Source organism: Leptonychotes weddellii, chromosome 3, assembly GCF_054177405.1.
Source record: "Leptonychotes weddellii isolate Sample4059 chromosome 3, ASM5417740v2, whole genome shotgun sequence".
In the NCBI taxonomy this organism is placed as follows: Eukaryota; Metazoa; Chordata; class Mammalia; order Carnivora; family Phocidae; genus Leptonychotes; species Leptonychotes weddellii.
The window spans coordinates 37,652,400-37,679,987 of NC_138371.1; the positions used below are offsets into that span (position 1 = coordinate 37,652,400).

A 27,588-nucleotide genomic window follows, 5' to 3' on the forward strand; every position below is an offset into this window, starting at 1 on the left:
ACAACTTGAGCAATGAACAGAAACCAGATTCATGTTCTTTCAGTATCATCACCCTAGAGTCCAAAGGGTCTTTCTCATTAATCATAGAAGATTTTTTTTTTGGAGGCAATTGTTTGACATCTTTGTCTTATTACTCCCACTACACTGCTTTGTGGTGGTTAGGAGGAAACTGATAGCCTGTGGTTTATTATTTGAAAAAGGGGTAAAGGTAAATATTTTCCAAAAATAAGCATTATTCTGTATAAAAAACATATAAATATAAATATACACACACCAAAAAGACCACAGTAAGACTGAAGAATCCTACTATCTTTTTTTTTTCTCATTTATATGGTGAGCTAGTATATGAGTTGAGGAAGGGAAATGTAGATATGGATTATAATTTGATATACACTAACTTTCACATTTTTTCCTATGAACAACTGCATTTTTTTTTTTTTTAAGATTTTATTTGACAGAGAGAGACACAGCAAGAGAGGGAACACAAGCAGGGGGAGTGGGAGAGGGAGAAACAGGCTTCCCGCCGAGCAGGGAGCCCGATGCGGGGCTCGATCCCAGAACTCTGGGATCATGACCCGGGCCGAAGGCAGACGCTTAACGACTGAGCCACCCAGGCGCCCCCAACTGCATAATTTTTAATGAAGTTCAAGAATCATCTTTTTAAATAATTATTTCATAGAATGGGACCAAGAAACCAAATCAACATATTAGTTCATAAGAGTAGCCCTTTAATCCATTTTTTAAAACTGTAGAACTTTGGAACCAAAAAAGAACTTATAGATCATTTAACCCAGACTAATTCAGTTACAGATGAGGAAACTGATTCTTAGGTTAAATAGTTGTCCAAAGTCTCACAAGAGATTTTAAGCAGTCACAGAACTTACATCTTTGTTTAGGAAGCTGCCATCAAGACTGAGAAGTGCAAATCTTATGATTCGCCTTAACAAGAAAATAATGCTGGTTTAGGGAAGCAGATACAGTTCTCATCTAAATGTATAGATACCAGGTACAAATGACTGTAGGTTGTTGCTCTGTCAACTGTTGTCTCTCTGTCCACACAAGTTCCTTTAAGCTCCAATCTTTTGCCAGAGAGATCTGCCAAAGGAAAACCCAATTTATTTTTTTTTTAAAGATTTTTTATTTATTTATTTGAGAGAGAATGAGATAGAGAGCATGAGAGGGGGGAGGGCCAGAGGGAGAAGCAGACTCCCTGCTGCGCAGGGAGCCCGATGCGGGACTCGATCCCGGGACTCCAGGATCATGACCTGAGCCGAAGGCAGTCGCTTAACCAACTGAGCCACCCAGGTGCCCCAGGAAAACCCAATTTATAACATGCAAGAAAAAATTCTCCAACTGATCAAAAAACAGATAAGGAAATCATACAATATCACAAGAATTAAAACCAAGGACAGATCAAGGGCCAAATAGCATTGATGTGTTTCAGAGATGTGCAGAATAATATCTTTGTTCTTTTAAAACTTTTGTCCAGCATCATGATTTCCAAGAATAATTTTCCAATTGACTAGTAAGAAGGTAACTATTTAGCTGTTTTCTTACTGCTACACTGTTTCTCATTCTAACCCCAGTCATGGAAACATTTAGAAATTCTGAAGAAAAATACAAGATAGTATCCTTACTGACCTAGATAGGTAGATAGATAAAAACAAACAATAAAATACAATTCTAATTATTTTCCTTGCATTTCCTAGAGTTTTACTAAAGTAATTGTCCCCTCCTGCTATCTTCTTCTTTTTTTTTTTCTTAACATATATTGCATTATTTGTTTCAGAGGTACAGATCTGTGATTCAACAGTCTTACGCAATTCACAGCACTCACCATAGCAAATACCCTCCCCAATGTCTATCACCCAGCCACCCCATGCCTCCCACCCCCCACTCCAGCAACCCTCAGTTGGTTTCCTGAGATTAAGAATTCCTCATATCAGTGAGGTCATATGATACATGTGTTATGCACAAACAATGAATCATGGAACACTACATAAAAAACTAATGATGTAATGTATGGTGATTAACATAACAATAAAAATTAAAAAAGATAAAAGTAGTACATTCACCTCTTCTTATAAATACTGACACTTTTGTCTTCACCTTAAAGTAACCATTAATCAGACATACATATGTAGCATGAATAACTCATTAAAGAGAAAAAATATCAACTTTAAATGGAAATTATATCAATTCATGTCTTGAAGGTAATATTATTATTACTAAAAATAAGAACATTGATTGTATGCATACTGAAACTGAAATAATATTAAGTGGCTCACAGGGATTATTTCATTCAAACATCACAAAATCTTTCAAAGATTACATGGTTATTAGCAGATAGAAAAGCAAGAGTTGAACAGGATTGTTTAATTCAAGAACCCAAACTATTATCTATTACACTATAACTGATAGAAAAATAGGTTCTATAGCAAAAAATAATCACTAAAATTCTCAAGAAACAAAATAATAGAAAAATATATAAAAATTAAACTGATAAATATCTAAGTAGAACATTCATGGTGTATTTTACTCTATTTGCATAGAGGCAAATGCTTTAATTCATACATATGTGAATAAAAATATGCATCAATAAAATTGTAGCACAGTAAATCTTTGGAATGAAAAGAAATTGAGAAATAAACAAAAAAGGGTACTTATAATAGGTTTAGTGATTTATTTGAATAGGATTTAAGATATTAGAGATTTGATAAAATTTACAATATTATAAAATGTATTACTATTTTCAATCTTTTATGAAAGTTAATGTGTAATATAAAGAAATTTGGGATTAAATAAATTTGTAATAAGGTACTGTAAAGTCCAAAAATAATGAGTTTGTCGTGGCACTGGTTTCAGAAAACAGTAATTCAAAATTAATTGAAAAGTCCAAGATTTAGTGAGAATAAAATATAGTTTTTAAATTCCTTCCACATTAAATTGATATCATCTTAAAATCAGAATGAGACATTTGATTAGATTCCTTGTAAAGTTAATATACATATCTCTTAAGAATATATTATATTATACATGTTACTTTTAAATTACATAGAATAAAACTTCAATTTTAGATATATATTACTTTATTTGATTAAGAGAAAATAATTAAATTTGTATTTTATTTTTAAAGACTCTAGAGGATATATTTATATGTAAACTATAAAATATTGGATGGTAATCTTTTTTATTTTCATATCATTTGTTCCCCAACCCCTGTCTTATTTCTGTCAGTCACACATCAAAAGCTATCACTGTCAAGTTTTATATAAGCCACACTATCAAGTCTATTTAAGACCTTTTAATTACAAATATATATTTGATTATTGTTTTAATTTATATAAACATATCATACTTTTCATATAAGTCTATGTCAAAACATACACTTTGTATTTTTCTCATTATAAAAACATACATGTGTATATATATACACACATATATATGATCATTGTATATATGATCATTATCATCAAAAGTTCTTTTGGTATGACAATTATGCTGTTTCTAATAGGTAATTATTTGTTTTTATCTCTCATTATATATATTTATGACTAACTTCCAGTGCCATCAGGGAAGAGTTGATATTTTAAGATGAGAGCCATTCGGGACTTTGCATTCATACTTATGATAAAATGTTCCTGGAAAATTTCCAAACTACATCTTTCTTTGCAGAACACACCTTATGTGATTCTTAGGATCAAAATGCCTAGTACTAATTTGTCTGACAAAAAGAACAATATAGAGACTTAAGTAACTATTATCAAAATGCTGCTTAGACTATATTCTTTATATATGAATCCAGTGTGAAAAAAGTAATAAATTTATGAAAGATACCTGAACGCATAATAAAGAATTCTCATCCCTGCTTTTATTACTAAAAATGGACCTCTAGGTAGATGACAGAAAATGTCCAAGAAAAGCATCCAAAATATAATAAGCATGCCAAATTACAGACATATTGAAATGTTTACAATTATGAATTCCAACTTTTATGACCAGGGCAATGAAGTAGAATACGTGATCAGTACAGAACTGACAAACAACAGCAACAACAAACTAGAAGCTTTTTAGAAATGTTGGCAGGATGGTTTTTGGTGAAACTGAAAGAATAAAACATTGCTTTCATTATAACAGAGCATCAAAATTTCTAAAACTAATAACCTAGAGAAGTTTCTTAGGCCTAACAGAAGAAATTGAGAAATATAATAAAATTATGAGACTCCAAGTTCAAACTACTTTCTACTTACTGATTTCTTTATCAGCATTCTGACTCAGGAGAGCTGTAGTAACCAGGAATAGTAAGTCATTCCATTCTCACTATCCTCTTCTCTATTAGTTGCAAACTCTGAAACACAGAAAGTAATAGAAATGTTGTTGAAGTATACAGTGAAGCACTCTAAAGATAGATAAAACTTGACACATTAGATTATTAAAAATATTGGTGCTAGAAATATCATCACATGAAAACATTGCATTAGGTACTTTTAAAGAAACTTTGATTAACTGGAGTGACCAACCTGATCAATTTCCTTTTTTTCTCCATAAAGTGTTTCTCAAGTTGGAAAGCAGAGAAATAGAAAGCAAAAGACTTCAGAATTATTTAGGGAAGGAACAGGTTATACATGCTATTGATTCTAAAATAGAGTCACTATTACTTTCAATACTTGGCTATCTTGTTCCAGCATTTCTCAGTCTATATCCCTTCTAATGTAATTTTATATCCTTAATTATCTCATTCTTCTGACAGATTGCTAATTTTCATTAAAATTCCTTTTCATTCTTGTGATTGCAGACACTAAATCACACCTGTATTTTCAAATGACTCTAAGTTTAAAAGCTGGGGGCGAGGTTTTGTTTCTCTTTTTGCCTAATCTCCAAAATTGGGGCTGTTATACAATCTCATAATCCATCCATGCATTGCCTCTGAAACCAAAGCCCTCCCTTTGATTTCCACTCTCCTAGTTTAGGGACTCATTAATACTTGCCTGAAGGTCTGAAAGGCTGTCCAAAGAGACTCCCAGTTTTCAGTTTCCTCCATTAGATACAGGGAAGCTGACCCATCTTCATTAAATCAGCTCTGCTTATATTACACCCTATTAACTGAGCTCCAATGTGTACATTTCCTTTATATAATCATCAGTATATATGTAGCATTCTCTGCAATCTAACCAAGACCCATTTTGCCAAATGTATTTCTTCCTACATCCTGAAAACAGTCTCTATTTCACTCAATCCTGCAATTTACCTTGCACTTTTCTATATCCATGACCAAGCTGTTTTTCCACATGGAATTCTTATTTGGGGGAGGTGGGTGTATATCTTCCAGTTCTCAACTAAATATTATCTCAATGAAAGATGTCTTTCAAAGTCTGCTTCTTCCATTGTATCATGAAATACTTGAAGACATAAGTCTTGCTCATTCTCTGAATCCTTATTTCCTTCTGGTTTTGTAAAGTAAGCACATGGCATGTGCCACATAAAAGAATGTTGTATGACTTAATATGAACCTCAGTTAATATTGGTTATTTGGTACTCAAATCATCAATTTGGGATGGAATACAGATAATTTTCTATTCTCATTAAAGTTTAATTTTCATTGAGCAACCATTATTAAGCACAACTATTAACTAACACTCACTTGCACAGATAATATTTCTAAATAGTCTTCTACTTGTCCTTATGTGTAAAATTACATTGTTTTTGAAAAAATAATAAGCATAGTTTGTAAAAATGGAAAATGCATATTGGTAAAAAAAATGACCTAATTTTTGTAATTCAAAAATTAATTAACCACAATTTTTATTTTTTATTTTTATTTTTTATTTTTAAAAAGATTATCTAGACATTTTTATACCTATGTACACATACACATTTAAAAGATAATTTAGCCTATATTATTAATATTTTCCTTATGATACAATATAGCTATTTTAATAGCTACTTTGTATTACCCTGAACAAATTATCAGGATAATTTACATTTTAAGTGTAAATTGACATTTAAGATTATTTACATTTTAAGGTGATTTACATTTTTTAAAGTATTATTATTACAAATACAGTAACCACGAATTTATAGTACAAACTGTGACACTTTGGAAATAAGAATGATACATATTCATATTCACTCTAATTATAAAAAATATATATATTTTAAAGATTTATTTATTTAGAGAGAGAGAGAGAGAAAGCATAATCAGGGGAAGGGGCAGCTGGAGAGGGAGAGGGAGAGAATCTCAGGCAGACTCTCTGCCTAGTGTGGAGCCCACATGGGCTCCATCCCAGGACCCTGAGATCATGAACTGAGCCAAAATCAAGAGTCAGATGCTTGACCGACTGAGCCACCCAGGCACCCCTCTAATCAGAAACAGTATTATAATGAACAACATTGCACACATTTTTTAGGTAAACCACACTATTTTTATTGTGGCTTCTTAAAGTTTGAATTGTTTTGTCAGAGTATAAATATTTTTTAAGTCTTCAAACTGTGCTCCCCTCAGAAGTGTCAGTATTTTATATTCTGCCACCAGCAATAACAGAAGTAAATATTCCCTGTACTCTCAATAAGCTAGGAGTAGTTTTCTATGTCATAAGTTTAAATAAGGGATCATGTCACAATGTTGATTTGACTTTTATTTCTTTGGATACTGGTAGGTAGAACATTCTTTCATATATTGTTTTGGCTACTAATATTTCTTCTTTAAATTTCTAAAAGCTTAGGAAAGTCATGGTTTATTTTTTGTTTGATTTTGTTTTGTTTTGCTTTGAGGTTGAGTTCTGGCTGCATGAACATTGAAGACAACAGAGAACTACAATAGAGTAGTTAAAGTAATCACAAGCTAATGTGATTTGAGATTTATTTTCAACATTGTCTGAGGGTGGAAATATAAAAAAATATCAAAATATTTGAAAATATAACATTTAATGACTACTGATGATAATATGGTAATTAAGGGTAAGGATAGGATAATAGGGATATTTATTTTTAATTTATTGTTATAATTATATATTTTAAATGAAAAAGGATAAATGTATTAGCCGAAGTTCCTCATTACACATATTACTTTTGATCAAATTGATTTATTTAGTATTTTATATATCAGCCTACAAAGGTAATATAAATTTTAAGTCAGGCTGGAGTGGTTGCATTTGAAAAGAACACCATTTGATTTACTTTATAATGTGTTCTTTATTTTATTTTTTGTTAAGAACATGAGTCAGGAAGTCATAAGCCTTCTGAAATAAAAGAATAAAACAGAAAATGTCAATTTTGTAAATATGAATGAGTACCAAGCTGTCTCTAAAGGACATTTGAATTATTATCAGAAATTTTTTATAGATAGTATGAAATGAATAGATTGCACTCTGACCAAAGAATCATTTTAACCAGAAAAAAAATGAGCTGAGTTATTGACAGGAATATCTGTTAGAATACAATCAAACTGAGAATGAAATTAATTATAATTTCTCATTATATCAGTACTGGCTAAATTCTAAAGTTTACTCTGTCTTATGTAGGGTGTGGATGTCAAAGTCAAAGGTGGTTCATTTAGTTATAATTAGCTTTTTAAATGTTTACTTTCTTTTAGTATTTGAGCTAAATATTACCTTGGAAGACTAACAATCCATCTCAAATAGTTTTTCCCCCTATAATTAGATTAATATTGAGTTGCTATAGTCAGATCAAGTTAAATAGTTACAACAGTTTTTTTTTAATGCAATTGAATTACTGTGAAAATTATTGATAACTACTAATCACTTGGGGACAGATATCTAGATAAATGTCAAGTTAACCATATAATTATTCCAATTGAATATGTAATAAAAGTAACTTAATATATGTTAAATTAAACTATCTTAATTATGTATATTTGTGTCCTGCAGACTTTGCAAAAATGCAAAGAGGAGGAAAATATAAATATTCTCAAATTGTTTGTGGTTGAATTTTGTTCCAAGATATTCTGAGAGATAATAGAAAAAATATAGTCATGAAATATCACATTTTGTTCAGCACTGCATTGCTATAAAATATCTTGCTGTCATGGACACTAAAACCAAATTTGTCATTCAAGACTGTAGCTTTACCAGAGGTAATGAATCTGTTAATTCAAACATGATTCTCAAAATTCAATTAAATGTAGCTGACACAATCATGTTAAATGTACACATCGCTTCTGAGGACATATTGCAGTGAATCTGTTCTTAGTATTCCCACGCCAAACTATTACCACTTATTCTGCTGTAAATTCAGTAACTTAAAGATTAAGTTACTATTTATTTTAATTATTCTACATGAAGCTTTTAGAAATATCCAATTTTATTTTTATATGGATGTCTCTTTCAACTTTCTAGTATTATCTGTAAGTCTATTTGGAAAATCTTTGTTGTATCTTCAGTATATATTTCAGAATACAATGACCTTAATTAACTTTATATCATTTACTTATAATGAAAAACAATCAACTATGTTATGGATCATCTGTTGGTTACTCAGCTATTTAAATATTATCTATAATATCAAAAATTCAAATGGAATCTTGGATCTTATAATAAAACAAAGGATAAAGACACACATAGAATCTTTGATTCATAAACTTTTATTACTTTAAAACATTTTGGATTAATTTTGATAGATAATATACATTGATATAAATGCAGATGATATAAACATAGAAATAAAATATTATTTGCTGATTTAAAATATTCAGATATATGAATGCCATATGAATTTTCTGTTTATTTGATGTTCATCCTCATTGGAACATGAGTTTCAAACTTCAAACAAAAAACTAAACCAGTCAGACAAGTTGTTTTAAATTCAATTTCAGAATGTCATATTTTGCCTATGGTTTGTTTCTCTAATGAATTAAGATTTATTCATTCAACTATTTATTTACTATATTGTGTGGACCATCTAATGTGGTCTAGGCTCCTTTTAAGTATTAGGGGACACAGCAGTGGACAAAACAGAAAGATTATATCTGTTCTCGTGGAATTTCATTGCTGAGTGATAGTGCCATAGTAAGAAAACAACAACAGCAACAAAACCTCAATTACATGAACAGCCACAAAAGAATAGCAATGAAGGAGCTAGTTCTCAATTAGTTAGAGGCTCTCTGCTGATAAATGACCATTAATAACAAGAATGAGAAGGAACTTTCTGCAGCTCGCTTGCCTCATTGGTTTCAGATAATTTTTCTCACCATTTCTTGGTTCCACTGTGTTGAATAAGGAGACTGATCTCTGAACCTTCCAACTGGGACCAGCAGAGAGAAAGGATTGGTGGAAGATTGGGAGGTGGAGGAAGGGAAAATCAAGAATATTCCATCTCTGGCATCTTCAGCAGTTGCTCTATTTACTATGGCTATGGTTGCCAATGGAGAACCCATTTCTGCATTTCCAGCTTTCTCTAAGCAGTGTTTTATATGGGTGTGGTCGCCCAATCCCAGAAAGGTCCAGGCTGTTGAATTAGTTTCCACCTCCTTTTCTCTTTACTTCTTCAGTCCTGCGATTGATAGCTGTCTCCTTGTTGCCAACACAAGAGTCTCCTAACCATTTTATGTTTGTCTGTTCACCTATTCCATCCCACATTATCAATTTCTTGCATTGATGTTCTCATTTTAAAATCCGAGAGTTGTTTCTGTGTTTCTGACTAAACTGAAATTTATTTTATTTAAAATACTGATTCCTATGAAAACCTAGAGAGTATAAGTGATTTTTTTTAAAGATTTTATTTATTTATTTGACAGAGAGAGACACAGCGAGAGAGGGAACACAAGCAGGGGGAGTGGGAGAGGGAGAAGCAGGCTTCCCGCCGAGCAGGGAGCCCGATGCGGGGCTTGATCCCAGGACCCTAGGATCATGACCTGAGCCGAAGGCAGACACTTAACAACCCAGGCGCCTGAGAGTATAAGTGATTTTTAACTTTGTCCAAAATTATCAGGAGAAGCTGGTAAGTTTTCAGTAGCTATTTACTTTTAGGACTTTCAAAAGAATAATAGTCTTACTGCATGCTTGAGGATATCTCAACAATTTTCATAAGAAGAAATTAAGTCTAAAATCTACATTGAGAAATCTTAAGCAAACTATGTTAGAGATTCAATGCTTTATTTTGTTTTAAAAGTGTTAGAAGAATTTCTAATTTCTTTTGAAATGCTTTTGATTGTAGCACAAGTTCATAGGTTTGTCCCCACAGAATGCTAACTGCACTAAAATAACCCTGTGTTGGTGCCTGGGTGCCTCAGTCTGTTATGCATCTGCCTTTGGCTTAGGTCATGATCTCAGGATCCTGGGATTGAGCCCCACTTCAGGCTCTCTGCTCAGTGGGGAGTCTGCTTCTCTCTCTGTCCTCAAATAAATAAATAAAATCTTAAAAAAATAAAAAATAAAAAAATAACCCTGTGTAAATGAGTTAGTAAAATTTTCATTAAATGGGATCTTACGGTGAAAATCCCAAGAACTTCCTCCAGACAGAGATACTATTTTTTATAACTGTAAAAGTATAATGAAAAACTTAAAGTAAAACATGAGGACATATTATAAACTAAAAGATATTCCAATTATATTTTATATTTTATAGGTTTTTCTATGGTGCAAATTCTGTCTGGATATTCTTAATCATTTTGTATACTTTTGTCACCTAGTATATTTTTCTTCTGTGACAAATAGCATAAAGGAAAAGATGAGTGGGGTAATAGAAAAGTGGCTCCAAAATAAGTTGTATTTTACATGGCTCATGCTCTAAAATTGTCATTTTAAAGCTACAAATAGTAGATGGCAATTGGTATGAGTACTTTTATTTTGTTTAGTTTTCCTAACACTTTTATTTTTTTGCCTTGTAGAACTAAACTACTCTCTTATTTTAGCATTAACATAGATTCTGACCATATATCTGTATACTAATTAGCTATAAATTAAAATACTAGGTCAGTAAGAATATCAAAATGTGAAAATAAATGTTATATTCACCAAAGTGTGACAAGAAAGAAAGATGGTTAATCAAGATGAGGGATCACTGTTTTCAAACAAAATAGGTGCTTATTTTCTCAGTAAACATATAGCATTCAAAATCTGCTGAACTATGCATGACTGGTAAGAATGCAAAATGAAGGGTATTTTGGCAACATCTAGCAACATGTTGCTAAGTCAATTAGAAAAAAAAGTAAAAATAATTGTTTAAGTTCTGAAGATGTTTGAAATAAACCATAAGGAAATCTGAATTGTATTACTATGTATCTCTGGCAGCCAATGTAGAGCATCTACTTAAACTGTATAAAAGGTAAAGATGGAAGTAGGAATACATTAAATTGCCTTGTTTCTTACACTATTCTAGTTGTGTTTTTAATATCAACTTCTCCAACATTTTTTCTGTTTAGAAAATAGTTTACCCAATTTATATTTATATGAAACAGAAATCCAAGCATATGAGCATATCAAATGTGCTTTTATCTAGCACATTTATATAGCAATTATTAAATGATATATATATTTCTAAGTGACAAAAAATGAGCATGTGTGGTAGCACTTACACAAGTATTGCTTATAAATAGTGAAGTCACAGGAGTTTTTGGTAACTCCTCCCTGTTTTTTGGATTCACCTTATCTGCTAAGATGCAAATTAGTAGGAATAATTGAGTATTTAGAAAATTTCCCAGAAAGTTATTTTACCAAACATGTTCAATTCAAGCTTAATTAAGTTGTTTTGGTTGTTGTTGTTCATCGGTTTGAAAATGATGATACTTGCATAAAAAAAATATGCTGAGTTAAAAGTTGTAATTTTGTCACTAGATCACTAGATGGTATGCAGTTTCTTTAAGGAAATTTGAATTAGAGAATGTGTACAACAATGACTTCATATCCAATAGCTAAACTTATTCACTTAATAATATTAATTTCCATCAAAATTAATATATTACTGCAGAATATTTTTAACACAGATCATAAAATCATCTTTCTATTGTTATATAGTAAAATGATGGCTTTCCAGATTGTTGGTTAAATATTAAGACATATTATTTTTGTTTATAATTAGTAGTGTATTACCAGGTCTACCTTGGTATATAATTCTGAAAATGTTATATGCTAAGATACCTATAAAAACATGAATTCTATATTTACCAGTTCTTCAAATACTACAGAACATTATTAGGTTAATATTGAAAACTAATATCCAATGTGATATTGTACCTTTAGTAATAGGCATCCTCCAGGCTAAATAACTCCAGATTATCATTATAAAGGTCCCAGACAATTCCACACTTACTAACTGAACTATATTGTTTAATGTTTTAAGCCCACTAAAATTCTAAGAAAACTGGGCAATTAATATCTGGGCTATCAAAAATGAAAAAGTCATATAACTGCTTAACTGAATAGTTGTGAAATATGTGAAATACATTGGAAACATTAAGTGAATAAACCATTAGTTGTAAAGAATTGCAGAAAAAAACATGATTTAGGGAAATAAACTGAAATTTTAAATGCTAATACTAACTTGAAAGTACTTGATTTTAAAAGAAAATCTAATGTTGGTATTAATTCCTAAAATGGATTTGTTTTTGTTTCTCATTAATTAACAAAATCTTATGTAGACTTCTAATTTCAGCCAAGATGGAGTGGCCACATTCTTCCCAGTTCCAGTCTTACAACTAACAAAATGAAGACTAGAATTGGAGGAATCACCCTGCCCATTATATTATTATATTATATAGCTAAAGCAATCAAGAGTGTGGTATTCTTAGAAGGATAAACATATTGATCAATAGAACTCAGAAACAGATGCATACAATATGCCTGGCTGATTACTCACAAAGATGGAAAAAGTACTCTGTGTATATTGGATAGTCTTTCCAACAAATTGTGCTAAAGCAATTCATCATCCATAGGCAAATGACTGACTGAAAAGAACTTCTACCTGGATCTCACCCTTACACAAAACTTTGTAGATCATGGATCCATAGATTATGGATTTATATATGAAACATAATGCTATAAATTTTTTAGAAAAAAATACAAGAAAATCTGTGGGACCTAGGGATAGGCAGAATTCTTGGACTTTACTCCAAAAACACTATCCTTAAAAGAAAAAAAATCAACAAATCAGATCTTATCAAAATTAAAAACTGTTGGCCTGCAGTAGACCCTGTTAAAAGACCAAAAGACAAGCTACAAATTGGAAGAGAATGTAGCTTATATAAAGAACTCTCAAAACTCAAAAGTAAAAATCATCCCAATTAGGAAATTATCAAAATAAATAAAGGAACATTATACCTAAAACAATGTACAGATAGCAAATAAACACATGAAAGATGTTTATCATCATTAGTTATTAAAAAAAAGCAAATTAAAACCACAGTGAGATATTGCTATATGAGCCTATCATGATGTCTGAAAATGTAAAAAAACAATATTGACAGCACCAAATGCTTTGAGGATGTGGAGAAACTGGATCACTCTTACATTGCTGGTAGAAATGCAAAATATTACAGCCACTTGGGAAAAGAATATGACAGTTTCTTACAAAACTAACCAGGCATTTACTATACAACCAAGTAATTACAGTCTCAGACATTTATTCCAAAGAAATGAAAACTTATGTTCACACAAAATTCTGTACATAGATGTTCAAAGAAGCTTTAATCATAATAGCTAAAAATGGAAAAAAGCCTAAATACCTTACAATGGCTAAATGTTTAATCTGTCACACATCCCTATACCATGAGATATTATTCACAAAGACTATTGATCTATTGATACAAGCAACAATTTGGATAAATACGCAGAGTGAGAAAAGAATCTCAAAAAGTTACTTGTGGGGCACCTGGGTGGCTCAGTCGTTAAGCGTCTGCCTTCGGCTCAGGTCATGATCCCAGGGTCCTGGGATCGAGCCCCGCATCGGGCTCCCTGCTCTGCGGGGAGCCTGCTTCTCCCTCTCCCCCTGCTTGTGTTCCCTCTCTCGCTGGTCTCTCTCTGTCAAATAAATAAATAAAATCTTTAAAAAAAAAAGTTACTTGAATGTGATTCAATTCATATGCCATTCTTAAAATGACAAGTTTACAAAGATGAAGAAATTAGTGATTGCCAGGGCATAGGGAGGGAGGGCATGAGAGATGTGACTCTGACCATGGAAGGTAGCACAATGGATCTTTGTAATGGAATTATTCTGCATCTTGACAGCGTTGGTGGTCACACAAATCCCCATGTGTTAAAACTACACACAACCAAATACACATGTATGCACTGTAAAACTGATGAAATCTGAATAAGGTGATAGATTGCATTAATGTCAATTTCATACTGTGTGAAGGATATATGGAATCTTTCTTGCAATCTCATTTCTTATAAAAGCACATGAATCTACAATTGTTGCTAAAACAAAAACAAGAACAACAAAAAACTCATGCTTGATTATACATTTATTATTTTTCAAATTTTAATTCCACTTTAGTTAACATATAGTGTTATATTAGTTTCAGGTGTACAATAAAGTGATTTAACATTTCCATATATTACTTAGTGCTCATCGAGATAAGTGTACTCTTAATCCAAATGTTATGTAGAGAAGAGTAAAATAATTAGCACAATTTCTATACCAAAAGGAGACAGAGGTTGGATTAAACCATTGGTGTGCTCATAAATGTTTAACAACTAGCTGGGGGTGGGGGATGTCTGGGAAAGATCCCTGATTACATCCCTGATTACATCTCTGCTGCAGATACTCTCATCAGGGCCAATTTTTAGCTACCTCACTGAACGCTGAGATGGGAAGAGAGGTGAACGATTGGTTTTTACAAGATGATAGAAGCCAGCTTTAGCACACTAGTGAATCAGAGCTTCTCTTTGAACCATACATCCTGTACCCTTAGTTTGGACATGTATACTTTTCTTACCTAATTCAGCAACCTAAATCCTACTTCTCTGTTTCTGCTAAATCCAGTCTTACCTGGCTCAGGAAAGGGGAAAAAGTACTGTATTTGGTCTATTGGCTACTATTTTCTTCTATCTTGGGCATAAGATAAGTGAATATACTGCCTGCAATATTTATATCATGTCACATAATGTTAATATATTACCATTAAATTAAACTGGATTATATCTATCTCTCTATCATGTGTATCGGTGCCCATTCATATGTGTACATGTACCTGCACATACACATATGGCTGTATGACAGAGAAAGATCTTGAATACATTTCTTTGGAATCAGAATACATACTTGGGGATTATGACCAAAATACCTTCGATATTATTCACTTCAAAACACTGGTGGTGCACTTAAAATTAGCTCATTAGCTTCTTTTCCACATTTCTCTTGAATTTTTTTTTTTCCGGTACTAGGTAATTCTTTGATAAGAACTATGAAGTCTCTAATAAATATTTAGTAAACTAATAATAATGCCTTTTATGATTAATTATTGCTACCTCTTAGCAGTAATTTTCTGTTAATTTGATATTTAATTCAACTTGTGGTTATTTTTTTGGTTGATATTTTGCCCTGAAAAAATACTTCCAAATATCCTGTTAATTTTTCACCTGATTTTTTTGAGGAAAATAAAGTCAATACAATTGTTTCTAGCTCTTTCCAAACCATATTGCTCTCTACAATCGGGTGGTTTAGTTGTTCTGTCACTGAGGACTTTTGGTTTCCTGTGTAAAAACAGTGAAAAAGTAAGAAGTTTAGAAAGTTATATTTTGTTTTAAATTCTTTAGTACTAGGGGGGAAAAAAAACTGTTAAACAGCTGTTGCTAGTTATTTAATCACAATTTTTTCTAAGTAATTCTTAGAGTCCGGACAATTCTGTGGTTCCTTGGAGGATGGAATTCATCAAATGATGAATTCTTGCTTTATTTATTTTTAAATAAACCTGAGCCCAGTTGGAAATAAATTTGGATGGCTGACATATAAATGATTTAGAGAGTCAAGTAAAATATTTCTATTTCATTTTCTTTTTTATTTCATGTTTAATTTCCAGCAGGCTAATTAAATATATTTTATTTATAAAGAAAACATATCACTCTAGGGTTCTAAAAGCATCAGTAAAAACAAGGGCATCAGCATTTTCCATTTGTCAATCTTAGTGTAGTAATTTAAATTTTACCTCCTTCTAAATAGGTCTATAAAAGTTTGGTACCTATTAAGTTGTCTTCTTTTAAAACGATTGCCACAGGTTATATAAAAGAAATAAAACCAATGGAACATTTATTTAAATTGAACATAATCTTCCCAGATAAGTAATTAGCACCTTGTTTCGAGGTTTTATTTCAGACTTAACTTCTCAAAGTTTGGCTAGTACTTTTATGACATTTTGAAAATGATGAATAGTTGTAGGTATTTGTGTACAAAAATAAAATGTTGCATTAAGGAGACTTAATATATTTTTTTTCAACCAAGGCGACTTTTTTGGAGTAGGAACACTGTTCTAACCCTCTAAATCAACCATAGTTTTGCTGTCAACATTGTATGTGGTTCAGAGGGAAAGAAAATAAAGTAAAAAATTTAAGTGTGGCAAAATGTTAACAGCTTGTGAATTTAGGTAAAGAATTCCTGGAGCTCCATTATACTGTATTTGCAACTTCCCTAAGTTTCATTTTCTTGAAGGGCAATTTCCTCCAAAATGGAACAGAAAAATGATATTTTAACATGCTCATGCTGTGTGTTTGGCCCTCACTCTGGCCTTGTGGGATGTGTGGATAGTAGGTTAAGGACAGGCATGAGGGGCTTGGGCAATACCAGAGATATATGGACATACAGAGCTGATCCAGCAACTTATTGAGACATTTCAGAGGAGGAATTTCTGAGTCAGGACATATACATTGTTTATCAAGTTAAAATGTATAGTAAATTTGGTGATTAATAGGGAATTGGCAAGAACAAAAGAATCCAGGCAAACCTAGTTGCTTGGTAAGTAGACCATCCAGAACTGGGCTCCTCACAGGCCAAGCAGGAACACCAGGGAAGATGTCAGGGTGCTCAGGAGCCCTGATGTTCAGTCAGTACACTCTTCTGTGCCCAGTTGCAATTTGGTTACTTGGAGATAGCATCTTAAAATGCTATCTTTAAACATCAATTCCACATCAGTTAAATAAAATGATGATATTTAATTAAATAAATTATCTGATGATTTTAAAAGAAATATGTATGCCCAGGACCTACGAGAGTCTGTGAGCTCCTAGAAGAGCACACGTTACATTGAGATAATCTCTGAGTCTCATCATTGCTTATGGGAAAATCCCAGTGAGTCGTAGAGTTCCTAAATCCCTTAAATATAAGATACTTTCAAAAGGATGTTTTATATTTTGGCACCCGAACTATTGTTTCATGTTGTCTAAATTTGTATTTCTTATTATAGTTTTTGGAAAAGTTCAGAAGCAAAATCATGGAATTTAAAAATAAGTCAAAATGTTTATGGAAGATTTAGAGGAAATCATCATGTCTTTAACATTTATATAACTATTTTCAATATGAGATGATAGACAAATGATCTACCAGCATATGCTCAAGGACTTTCATTTTTATAATACCACTTTTTAAAAATACTCTGCATATTCATACTCAGATATTAATATATCTTGCATATATTAACTTTCTCTTGGGCTTAGAGTACAAAACTGTTGCCAAATTGGAAAAGAAAAAGTAATCACTAATAACAATCTATATTCTATAAAGGAAACAGGATTTATTTTTAATCAATATTTTATCATATCCTTAATTTGTTTGCCATATAGATTATATTTTACTAAAAATAGTATATTTGCCAAATTTTTCTACATTCTTTTCTCTTTCTAGTCATTGTCACTATTACTAGATTTACCACAATTTAAGAGTTTCCAGTTTGAGATGTTCCTCCAAACATCTCTCCTACATCAGGAAAACTAGGAAGAGAAGACAGTAGAAAAATAAAAATGTAGTAACATTTTATGATTTAATAATTGTACTTCTGATAAATTTGTCATGAAGAGAATTATTTAAAATAAGTGAGCTTAAATCTGACTCTTTAGACCTCTATGTGAGTATAATATTCACCTCATCTAAGATACTGACAGTTGACTCTCCCTACATGAGGACACTTGGGCAACTGATTTTATTATGTGAGAACTATACCAAAATATATATTTTTTCTTTTCTCAGAAAAGAGTACAGTAATATAAGTAATACAGTAATATTACAGTAATAAAGTACATAGTAATACAGTAATGCAGCTTGCTGGTAGTGTAAAACTGGCCTCCATGCCATCTATTTCCATGGTCATATTTAATGCACTGAAAAATCTGTATGCAGAATAAATTTGGTTTCGTTACTGTCTCTACTGGTGGATAGGGACACATACCTGATTAAAAGGGGTATTTTCTCAGGATGTTGTAGAGTTGAACAATTATACAAAGTCAGACAAAAACAAAGCAGAACAAAATTCATATTTCAATTGGTCATGCAATTTATCTTATCAGATATTTGCCTAAGTTGTTGGAGTAATTGAAATAAACTGATAATATAAGCAGTATTACAATTTCCCTTAACTTCATTTAAAATATGTACATTTAAGTTAGTTTTGCTTAAGAAAGTTAGACTTTGAAAGTAATCTTCATTGGGAATAATGTGGAAGGTAAATGTATTGTGTAGTAAAATTTATTTATGGCCATTTTACCTGAGCTTTATCTATACATTTAAAATACTTAGATGATCTTTTTCTGACACTGTTAACATTTTGTGAAAACCAACATAATTTTAAAATAATTATATTCCTGAAGGCTTTATAAAAGTTTTGTTGTTCATTATAAATCTTGAATAGACTTCAAATAAGAAAATAGAAAAAATATAAAGTAATCTCTTAGAAAATTATAGTTTATAATATAAAAATTCTTTCAGCGTGTTTTATAGCAGGGGATTTTGAGACATTTAAAGAGTATGACTAACTGAAGTAATCTGAGGAATATCAAATTATTGATGAGTTTTAATATTTTGGTTTTTCTCATGATTTTATTTTGTAACCAATTCAATGTGTAAATACTATGCATTTTATAACTAAAGATATATTGAAGTATTTAAGAATGTAATATATCCAATGGAAATCAACATCAATGAAAACAAAAGGCATATTTTGTCAGAAGTCAAAACTGAATGAGACATAGAAGTAGTGTTGAAAACAGGGAAAGAGAAAATTTGGGAAAACAGTAAAGAAAATTATAACAAAAAGTTTAATGTCTATTATTTTTCTGGTCATTCTATAGAGTTAGGATAGTCCCTCAAAACATAAGATTGATTTTGGATGATGCCATGCATAAACCAACAGGGCTTGAAGCGATTTGTTACATAATGAGATTTTCTGCAGAGGGAATGGCAGGATCCCAAGCAGGTCTGAAAAATAGCTGGAGAGAATGGAGAAGAGATACTGGCTTGGGTTTTATTGTGCTTAAGTCATGAGGCTGGGGTAAGGGTTTCCGCACTGGCTAGATCTGGGTGGTTTGAACTTTCTGTTGAATGCAGAGCAAAGGAGACTCAAGATTTCTTATTGGTTTTCCCAGACATGGGACAACAGGGGAAGAGGGAAGGGTGATGCTTAAAACCTGTCAGCAGATGTCAAATATAGAGTTAAAACTTGTTATTAAAATTCATCTTTGATTAGACTGATGACTGATAGGGGAGGGGGTTAATTAGATTGAATTTGAACTTAATTTTTTTAAGTAAGCCATTCTGGTCCTCTAGAAGGCCTATTAGTCTGAGGCTGATAAGGGAGGTGAAAGTTCTACTGAGAGCCCTGCACTGTGTAAATTGTGAGGTGAAATGGGTGTCTTAATTCATCATCAATAGTGTTTGGAACTTCAAAAGGGATTGGAAATGTCTTATTGGGTCCTTTTAATGTGCAGAGACGTGTGTGACTTTGATTTCTATTTTCAGTATCTGTGAGGCATGAAATGTACTGGCGTTCCTTTCCTCAGAGGGGATAACATTAGATAAGGAATTGCTGTCAGTGGTTCGCTGGACTCCGTTAGGTCTCTGATCAAAGATCACTTTCTTAGAGGGTTCATCCATGATAACTATATCCTCATGGTTGTCACTTTTGAATACCTCCTTGTGTGTGTTGTGTGTGTGTGTGTTTTCTTCCCTCTTCCTTGTACCTATCAGTAACTGGCATTATATTATACATATTTTAAATTATTTGATTTCCCCAAAACAGCTCCATGAACAAAGAAATTTTAATTTGTCACTTTTATATTCTTGGCTTAAATAATAGGGTCTGGAGCTTAATGAATTCCACTTAATTAAATAAATCAGTTAGGAATGGATGGGCCTCATTCAATTTAAACAGTGAGAAAAGTGAGTCTTGCAGGGGGTTTCAGGGAAAGAAGCCATAGGAACTGAGTCTGTCTTTGTAATTGGACAGCAACAGGGAAACATATTAACCTAACTGCCATTGGCAATTATCTTATGAACAAAATGGGGAAAGAAACATCTATGAATGTACTGGGTACAAGTCAGACAGGCCAATAATACAAAAGAACCTAGTATCATCATTAAGCCTGTGGGTCAGTTCAAATGCTTGCCCTTCAATAGGCTGACTATAACTTATTTTTAATAGCTGAAATCATCTAATAGAAGATATAATATCTCCATACCACAAAGAAAAAAATCTAAGAAGCAGTAATTAAGATACAAATTATTTTACTACTAGCTTGCATATTATAAAATTTATATTATGTATTATATGACATATATACATATATAATTATACATTAAGGGCCTTTACAACAGAACAGAGAACTACACATATAGAAAAATATAGCGTGTTCATAACTCCATAACCTTATATAAATTTATTCTGTTAGACAGGTACTCATTTTTGTATCATCAACCATATGTTTAATTATTGAGAAAAATTTGTGGCTTAAATATCATTTATCTTTAATCACTCATTATTTTGTATTTAATATACTTTATAGAGGTCCATTATATAGCTCCAAAATTTATTTATTTATTTATTTTTAAGATTTTATTTATTTGATAGAGAGGGCACAAGCAGGGGGAGCAGCAGGGAGAGGGAGAAGTAGGTTTCCCCAGCAAAGAGCCCCACGAGGGACTCAATTCCAGAACCCCGCAATCATGACCTGAGCCGGAGGCAGATGGAGGCAGACGGAGGCAGACGCTTAACTGACTGAGCCACCCAGCCACCCTGTCCTTATTTATCTTATTTTAAACAAGCATACTATTGGCTCTATAAATAGAATTTAAATTAATTAATGTAGGTCATTTAAAACAAACACCAGTCATAATAGATTTAATATTTTAAAGATATAGTAGCTTATGAAAATTCAAATCAGAGTTTATTTGCAGCATAAAGGAACTATGAAATATACTGATTGAACTAAGCTACCAATTTCTTTCTTTCATATGTTTCTCTCACTTTTACTATAAATATCTTAACCAAAATAACCTAAGTATTCCTATATCCTTAAGGGTGGTCTTATAGTGTAGGACAAAATTGAAAAAAATATATATAGTCTCGTTAGTACTTTTATAGACCAAATTTTATTGTTTTAGTTTTTACTAAATTTTTAATAAATTAACCGAATATCTTGCAATGGCCTCAACAAGGTTTTTCTGGAAATTATTTTTCTTTATAAACTGCTACTTCACCTGTTGAGATTTACTTAATTATTCAGAGATGATTGTGGGCAGCATCTCCTAATTGTGTTTCTGTCATCTGATTAAAAAAGCAAACTTAATGAAGATTAAGTTGCTTCATCTTAGAAGAGGAAAATATAGTGAAATAAATATTTCATCTCTGATATTTAAAAAAAAATTAATTGGAGAACAAAGTTTTCTTCACATTCACTTGCATAAGAAGGTATTATTGCATATTTTAGAAACATCCTATGAAGATGGAAGATTTTTAAATTATGTTGAACATATTAGTTGAGTTTTAAAATAGGAGGAAAAATTAAAGGGTAATATATTATGTAAATGTTAACTTAAGTGCTTATCTAAACATTAGTTTTAAATACTTCATATTCAAAAACAGATTATATTAAAGATTGTTTTCATCTGTACTTTTATTTCATATAAAGTATGAATGTTGCTAACAGAAATGTATTGCAGAAGTGTATTATGTACTGCATATTATTATGTATTATATTTAATAATTATATGTAATATATGTAAATTTTTTAATTCAAGGCAAATTTTCATTTCTCCAAAATATCTAAAGGGATAGGGGAATTTAAGACTAAGTTGTGAAATATTTATTTTCTTAGAATCCCGTATATTTCAATGTAATTGTACTCTATGTCAGACACTTATAATGGGTATCTGATAGAAAGATAGAAAGGGAATCTCTCTCTCAAGTGTAGTGGCAAATAAGCTTTTGCACACCTTGTCTTCATCTTCTCTTACCACCACCACCACTCAGATGGAGCACTCATGCTTTACACGCTCTTTCTGAAGATGGGGTGGGCTGGGGGGAGGGGAACTGATCACAAAGAAGATATCAATAACCACTCTTAGAATATTCATGGTAAACATTTCAAGAGTCTTACTGCATGACTTTACTTAGGCTGTTGAAGTCCTCAAACTATAATTGTGGATTTGTTTATTTCTGTATTCTTCTATCAGATTTTACTTCCTGTATTTAAAAGCTGCTTTTTGGTGCACGCATTGCTAGGTTTTTTTTGTTTTTATGTTTTTTTTTAATTGATCCCATTACTGTCATATAATATTCCTCTATACTTGTAATATTCATTGTTCTGATGTCTACTTTGTCTGAAATTGATATAGTTAACCTAGCTTTATTTTGGTTAGTGTATATTTATCTCCATCTCATTTCTTTTCACTTAAGTATTATATTTAGAGTGTTGCTTTGCACACATTAGATCATGTGTCTTGCTTTTTTATTCACTCTGCCATTGGCTTTTAATTCTTTTAATGGTGTGTTCAAGCTATTCACACGTAAAATGATGATTAGATATGTTTGTATTAAAATCACCTCATTACATTCATGTTTATCATTTCTTTTTTCATCATTTCTTTTTGTTTTTCTGCTTTCTCTGTGCATTTTTTATAATTCCATTCCATTTATGTTCTCCATTAATAACATGTGATTACGAGGTACAATCTTGAACCATGTGAGACTAAATAATAGGATATCACTTCATGTGTGGTAGAAGAACCTCATAACAAGATTATTTCCAATTTTTCTCTTTTGTACTTTGTGGCACTGCTGTCAAAAATTTCTCATTTTCATATTCTAAAACACATACTGTTAAAGCTTTTGCTTTTAGAATAATTAAAATAAGAAAAAATATTTTATCAAACTTTTATTAATTCAACTTCCAATGTTCTTCATTTTCTTTGTGTATATTTACATTTCTTACTATATCATACTAGTGAGTCTTTTACTCTGGCAGACGCCCAGGCTTTCTCTTTCTGAAGTTTAACTATGATAAGCACGAATTTTTTTAAATTCACTCCGTTTTTGTCATGTTTTATTATTTATTTATTTATTATTCATGTTTATTATTATATTATTTGTTCGTTGTTTGTTTTAATACTTACCCATGCTCATGTTTTCCGAGTTCTTGAGTTTGTGGTTTAATTTCTGTCACTAGTTTTAGAAAATTATTAGCTATCATTTATTCAAAATTTCATTTTACATGGTTCTTTTTCTGGGATTCCAAAGTCACATATGTTAGACCATTTTATGGTTTTTTCACATATCCTGGATTCCCTGTTCTGTGTTTTTCACTCTGTTGTCTCTTTGGTCTTATTTTCACTAATTTTTCCTGACCTTTATTCCAGGTCACTGCTTCTCTCGTCGGCTGTGTTGAGTGGACTGAATTCTTGAAAGGCATCTCTCACCCCTATTACTGTGCTTTTGCTTTTAGCACTTCCATTTGAATATTTCTTAGAGTTTTCACCTATTTGATGAAACTAGCTATCTGATCTTGCAAGATTTTAACACTGTTATTTAAAATCTGTGTCTCAGTGTTCTGTCTGTGTCAGATCTGTCAGTTCTGATAATTGCTTTCTCTCTCCACACTGTGATTTTTCTTTCCTGTTTGTATGTATTGTAAACATTTTGTTGAAAGCTGAACTTGCTTTACTGGATAGTAAATAAAGTAAGGTGAGTATGTTCATGCTTGAATAGCAGCATATCTTTCCTTCCACAAGGCTTTTATTGTAAATTTGTATTAATCTTCTAGGAATTGAATTGTTTAAAGTTTACAGTTTACATACGAAGGTCCACATATTCATAATAATGGCACACAACCAATTTTTCCCATCTCCTCCCATCCCTTCTTGACCATACACATTAAACGTTTGTGAAATAATATTTTTTAAAAATTAGAATTAGTCATTTAGATGGTGCTAATGGGGGGCACATGGGTGGCTTCATTGGTTAAGTGTCTGCCTTCAGCTTAGGTCATGATCTCCAGGTCCTGGGATCAAGTCCTGCATCAGTCTTCCTGCTCAATAGGGAGTCTGCTTCTCTCTCTCTCTCTCAAATAAATAAAATCTTACAAAAAATATTTTAGATGGTCCCAAAGGGCTCAAAGCCATGGTTTCCCACACAAGTTTCCCATTTGGCTTTGAGTCTCCCTACGTATCTTACAGTTTTTCCTTTATGCTATTCTCAAGAAAGTTTTTTTTTTTTTTCTTTTTTTTTCTTTGAAGCTCTTCCATCTGACACATGTTAGACTGGTAGTGAAGGAAAAGGATGCAGACATTCTTTGAAGTTCTTATTATGCCTTAATTTTAGGTAGTCACTAGAATTTAGTTCTAGAGAATGCTAGCCTTCACAAGTCTTCCTGCCCCTCCTCTACAAGTAACACTGGCCCTAACACCTAATACAGAGCCTCTCCTTCAGTGTTAGAGCCTATTCCCACCAACCAGCTGCAGATTTTCACCAGTGAGGGAACACACCTTAATAAGCTTTTGACTTCAGATTCTTAAACCCAGCTGTAGTGATTTCCCACAATTACTCACCTGCAACTTCTTTGTGGTTTCTGCTTGCAGATTAAGGCTTTTGTTCTCTAGTGGATTTAGGGGAGATGCGATGGGCAGAGTTAGGGGAGTGTTTGTATTCTCTTTCTTGCTCTGGACCGTGTGGGAAGCTTTCTTGGGATTCTCTTCGAATTTCTCCGTGAGCACCTCATGGGATTTATGGAGAAGCTTATACAAAGGTACAAACTGTCTTAGGTTTCTGTGCTCTACTCTTTCATGCTAGTCCTACTCAGTTGTTAGCGATTCTTTAAAAATCTCTAGCTAAATGTTCTTACTGGCTTAGAAGGTGTTCAGTTGTGTCTCTTCCTTGTAAGTAAATGCTGGGATCTTGTTTCTTCTGCAAAGGCCCATCTCTCCAGGTTTCAGATGATTTGTTTTCCCTTTGATTTTGGTTTTCTGCTGGCTTGAGGAAAAGCTGTCAAATTGCAGGCTTTAGTATTTTTTCATTTAAGTCTAACCTGATGACTTGGTAAAAGATGAAGGAAAATTATGTTGTGTATGGTTGCTGTTCTGTGAGTTTTATTGCATTCCTTTAAGTTGAATACTGTTCTTATTTCAATAAATTTCAGTTAATTAAATGAATGATAATGTTATTTTAATAGAAACATGTGATACCCTATATAATCATCTGAATCAGTAAACTGTTATGTGTAGGCATTTTTAAGAATGTCACTGTAAAGGTTCTTATCATAATTCAACCAATTCACTTCAAATATATTCAAACAGATAAACTCATTAATGAATTAATATGATTTTTTTAAAGGAAAATATTGGTTTACATTTATTTGGCTTTAAAAAAAATACAATTATTTAAAAATAAACTTGCAGGACACCTGGCTGGCTCAGTTGGTAGAGCATGTGACTGTTGTTATTGGGGTTGTAAGTTTGAGCCACACATTGGGTGTAGAGATTACTTAAAAATAAAATCTTAAAAATCGTTTAAAAATAAATTTGCTCCATTATTCCTAATTTAAATTGTATTTATCTAAACTCATTTGCCCATTTACTTTAGAATAATACTATTACTAGCAGATAAGTTAATCATACATTAATACACCCTTTTTCTTATTTCAATGGAGTAATACTTCCATATATTTCATCAAAGTATCTAAAAACATTTTTGTTTTGACCCACAATACAGAGAATAATGGTACCTTATATATTCTGTGAGTTCAAGGCTAAATTTGATTTTGTGGAAATGCAAAAATTAGTAAAGAAATCTGAACTTCCTGGGAGGAAGTTGGTATGTTATTATGACCAATTAAATAATTCTTATCAAAATTATATTACTTTTAAATTTGCAAACAAAACCACATTTTTCTAATAACCATTTTCTTTAAATTAAGCAGAGCGTATCTCCCTCCCCCATTTCTCTCAATTCCCTAAAGTTTTTTGTTTCGACTCCCATTTCTCTTTTTATCAAGTAAGAAACGGTTTTCCAGTAGTGATTTTAAAATTTTAATTGATTTATTCTTCAGCAGTGTATCATTTGTGTGAGTTATTTTTTCATTAGTGCTAATTTATGGAAATGCTGAGTGCTCTTTCATCATTCCTCTTTGCCAGGAGTGTTTTTGTGTTGTTTTAGTATCCTGAAATATCTGCAATTTAAAACTGCCAAATCATCTTATTGTCTTTGACCTAGAAGTGTCTCGTGCCAAGTTACTCAAATTAAGAACATCATAAATTTTTACGTCCTTATAAATTATTTATTTTTGGTAACTGTGTAAACTAATGTGAAACTGATTATTTGAGCTTCTCATAGTACTTAAAGCCTTACTTGTGAGACTGGGAGAGAATAAAATGCTTTCTTATGTTGGTAAATTTGAAAAGCTTTATGAATAATAGGCTATTACCAGATCTCCATGGCATCTGGGATAATTTGATGTCTTAATCATGATCTTACTCTTATTTATCTACCATGCAACATATGTTGAGAAGGACCCTGAGGTATCCAAGACATCCAAACTTTGGCTGCATAATAATTTTATTTGGTATACTACTTTCTGGAGAATCTATACAGACATTATTGGAACATGTTTTATAAGTGGTTACTGGGAGCTGGAAGATTATCCCAATGATTACATGAAAAATCATAGTTTGTAGATGTCAAAATTAACTTCACATAAAAATGTAATTAAAATTCTTTTATGGAGCTAAAGATAGTGTCTGAGGAACAGTTCCACTGGCAATATAGTTAATTTTACTCAATTTTCAGACACTGTAATAACCCTATTATAACATTGAGATCATTTTAAAGTGATTATAGTAATTTTTATTTGGTAGCAGACAGTATAAATGCATATGTAAATAAATGCAAATCTCTAAAATAATAAATTCAACTGTTAAAATATTTCTTTGTCATTTAATATTAGAATATACATAAGCTGTACTTAGTTGGGGATGTGAACCTAATGAAACTTTCAAGACAGAGGCTGGGAGGTTGTTTACATTTTTGTATATATTATTCAATATAGTCTTGTGCATACTGTATCGCTATACATATTGAAAGACTGTTCTAGGGCGCCTGGGTGGCTCAGTTGGTTAAGCGACTGCCTTCGGCTCAGGTCATGATCCTGGAGTCCCTGGATCGAGTCC

At 31.9% G+C, this 27,588-nt stretch overlaps 1 long non-coding RNA gene across 8 annotated transcripts in view; it reads right to left on the reverse strand.

The window, feature by feature from the left end:
• The window catches only part of LOC145720495 (uncharacterized), a 313,100-nt gene that overhangs the window by 232,701 nt on the left and 52,811 nt on the right, over positions 1-27,588 (reverse strand). For all 8 annotated transcript variants that reach the window (XR_014143447.1, XR_014143440.1, XR_014143446.1 and 5 more), the window contains exons 2-3: positions 4,251-4,348; positions 885-1,095 (exon numbers count right to left, since the gene is read on the reverse strand). This is a non-coding gene — a long non-coding RNA (uncharacterized LOC145720495). The remainder of the gene's footprint in view (positions 1-884; positions 1,096-4,250; positions 4,349-27,588) is intronic.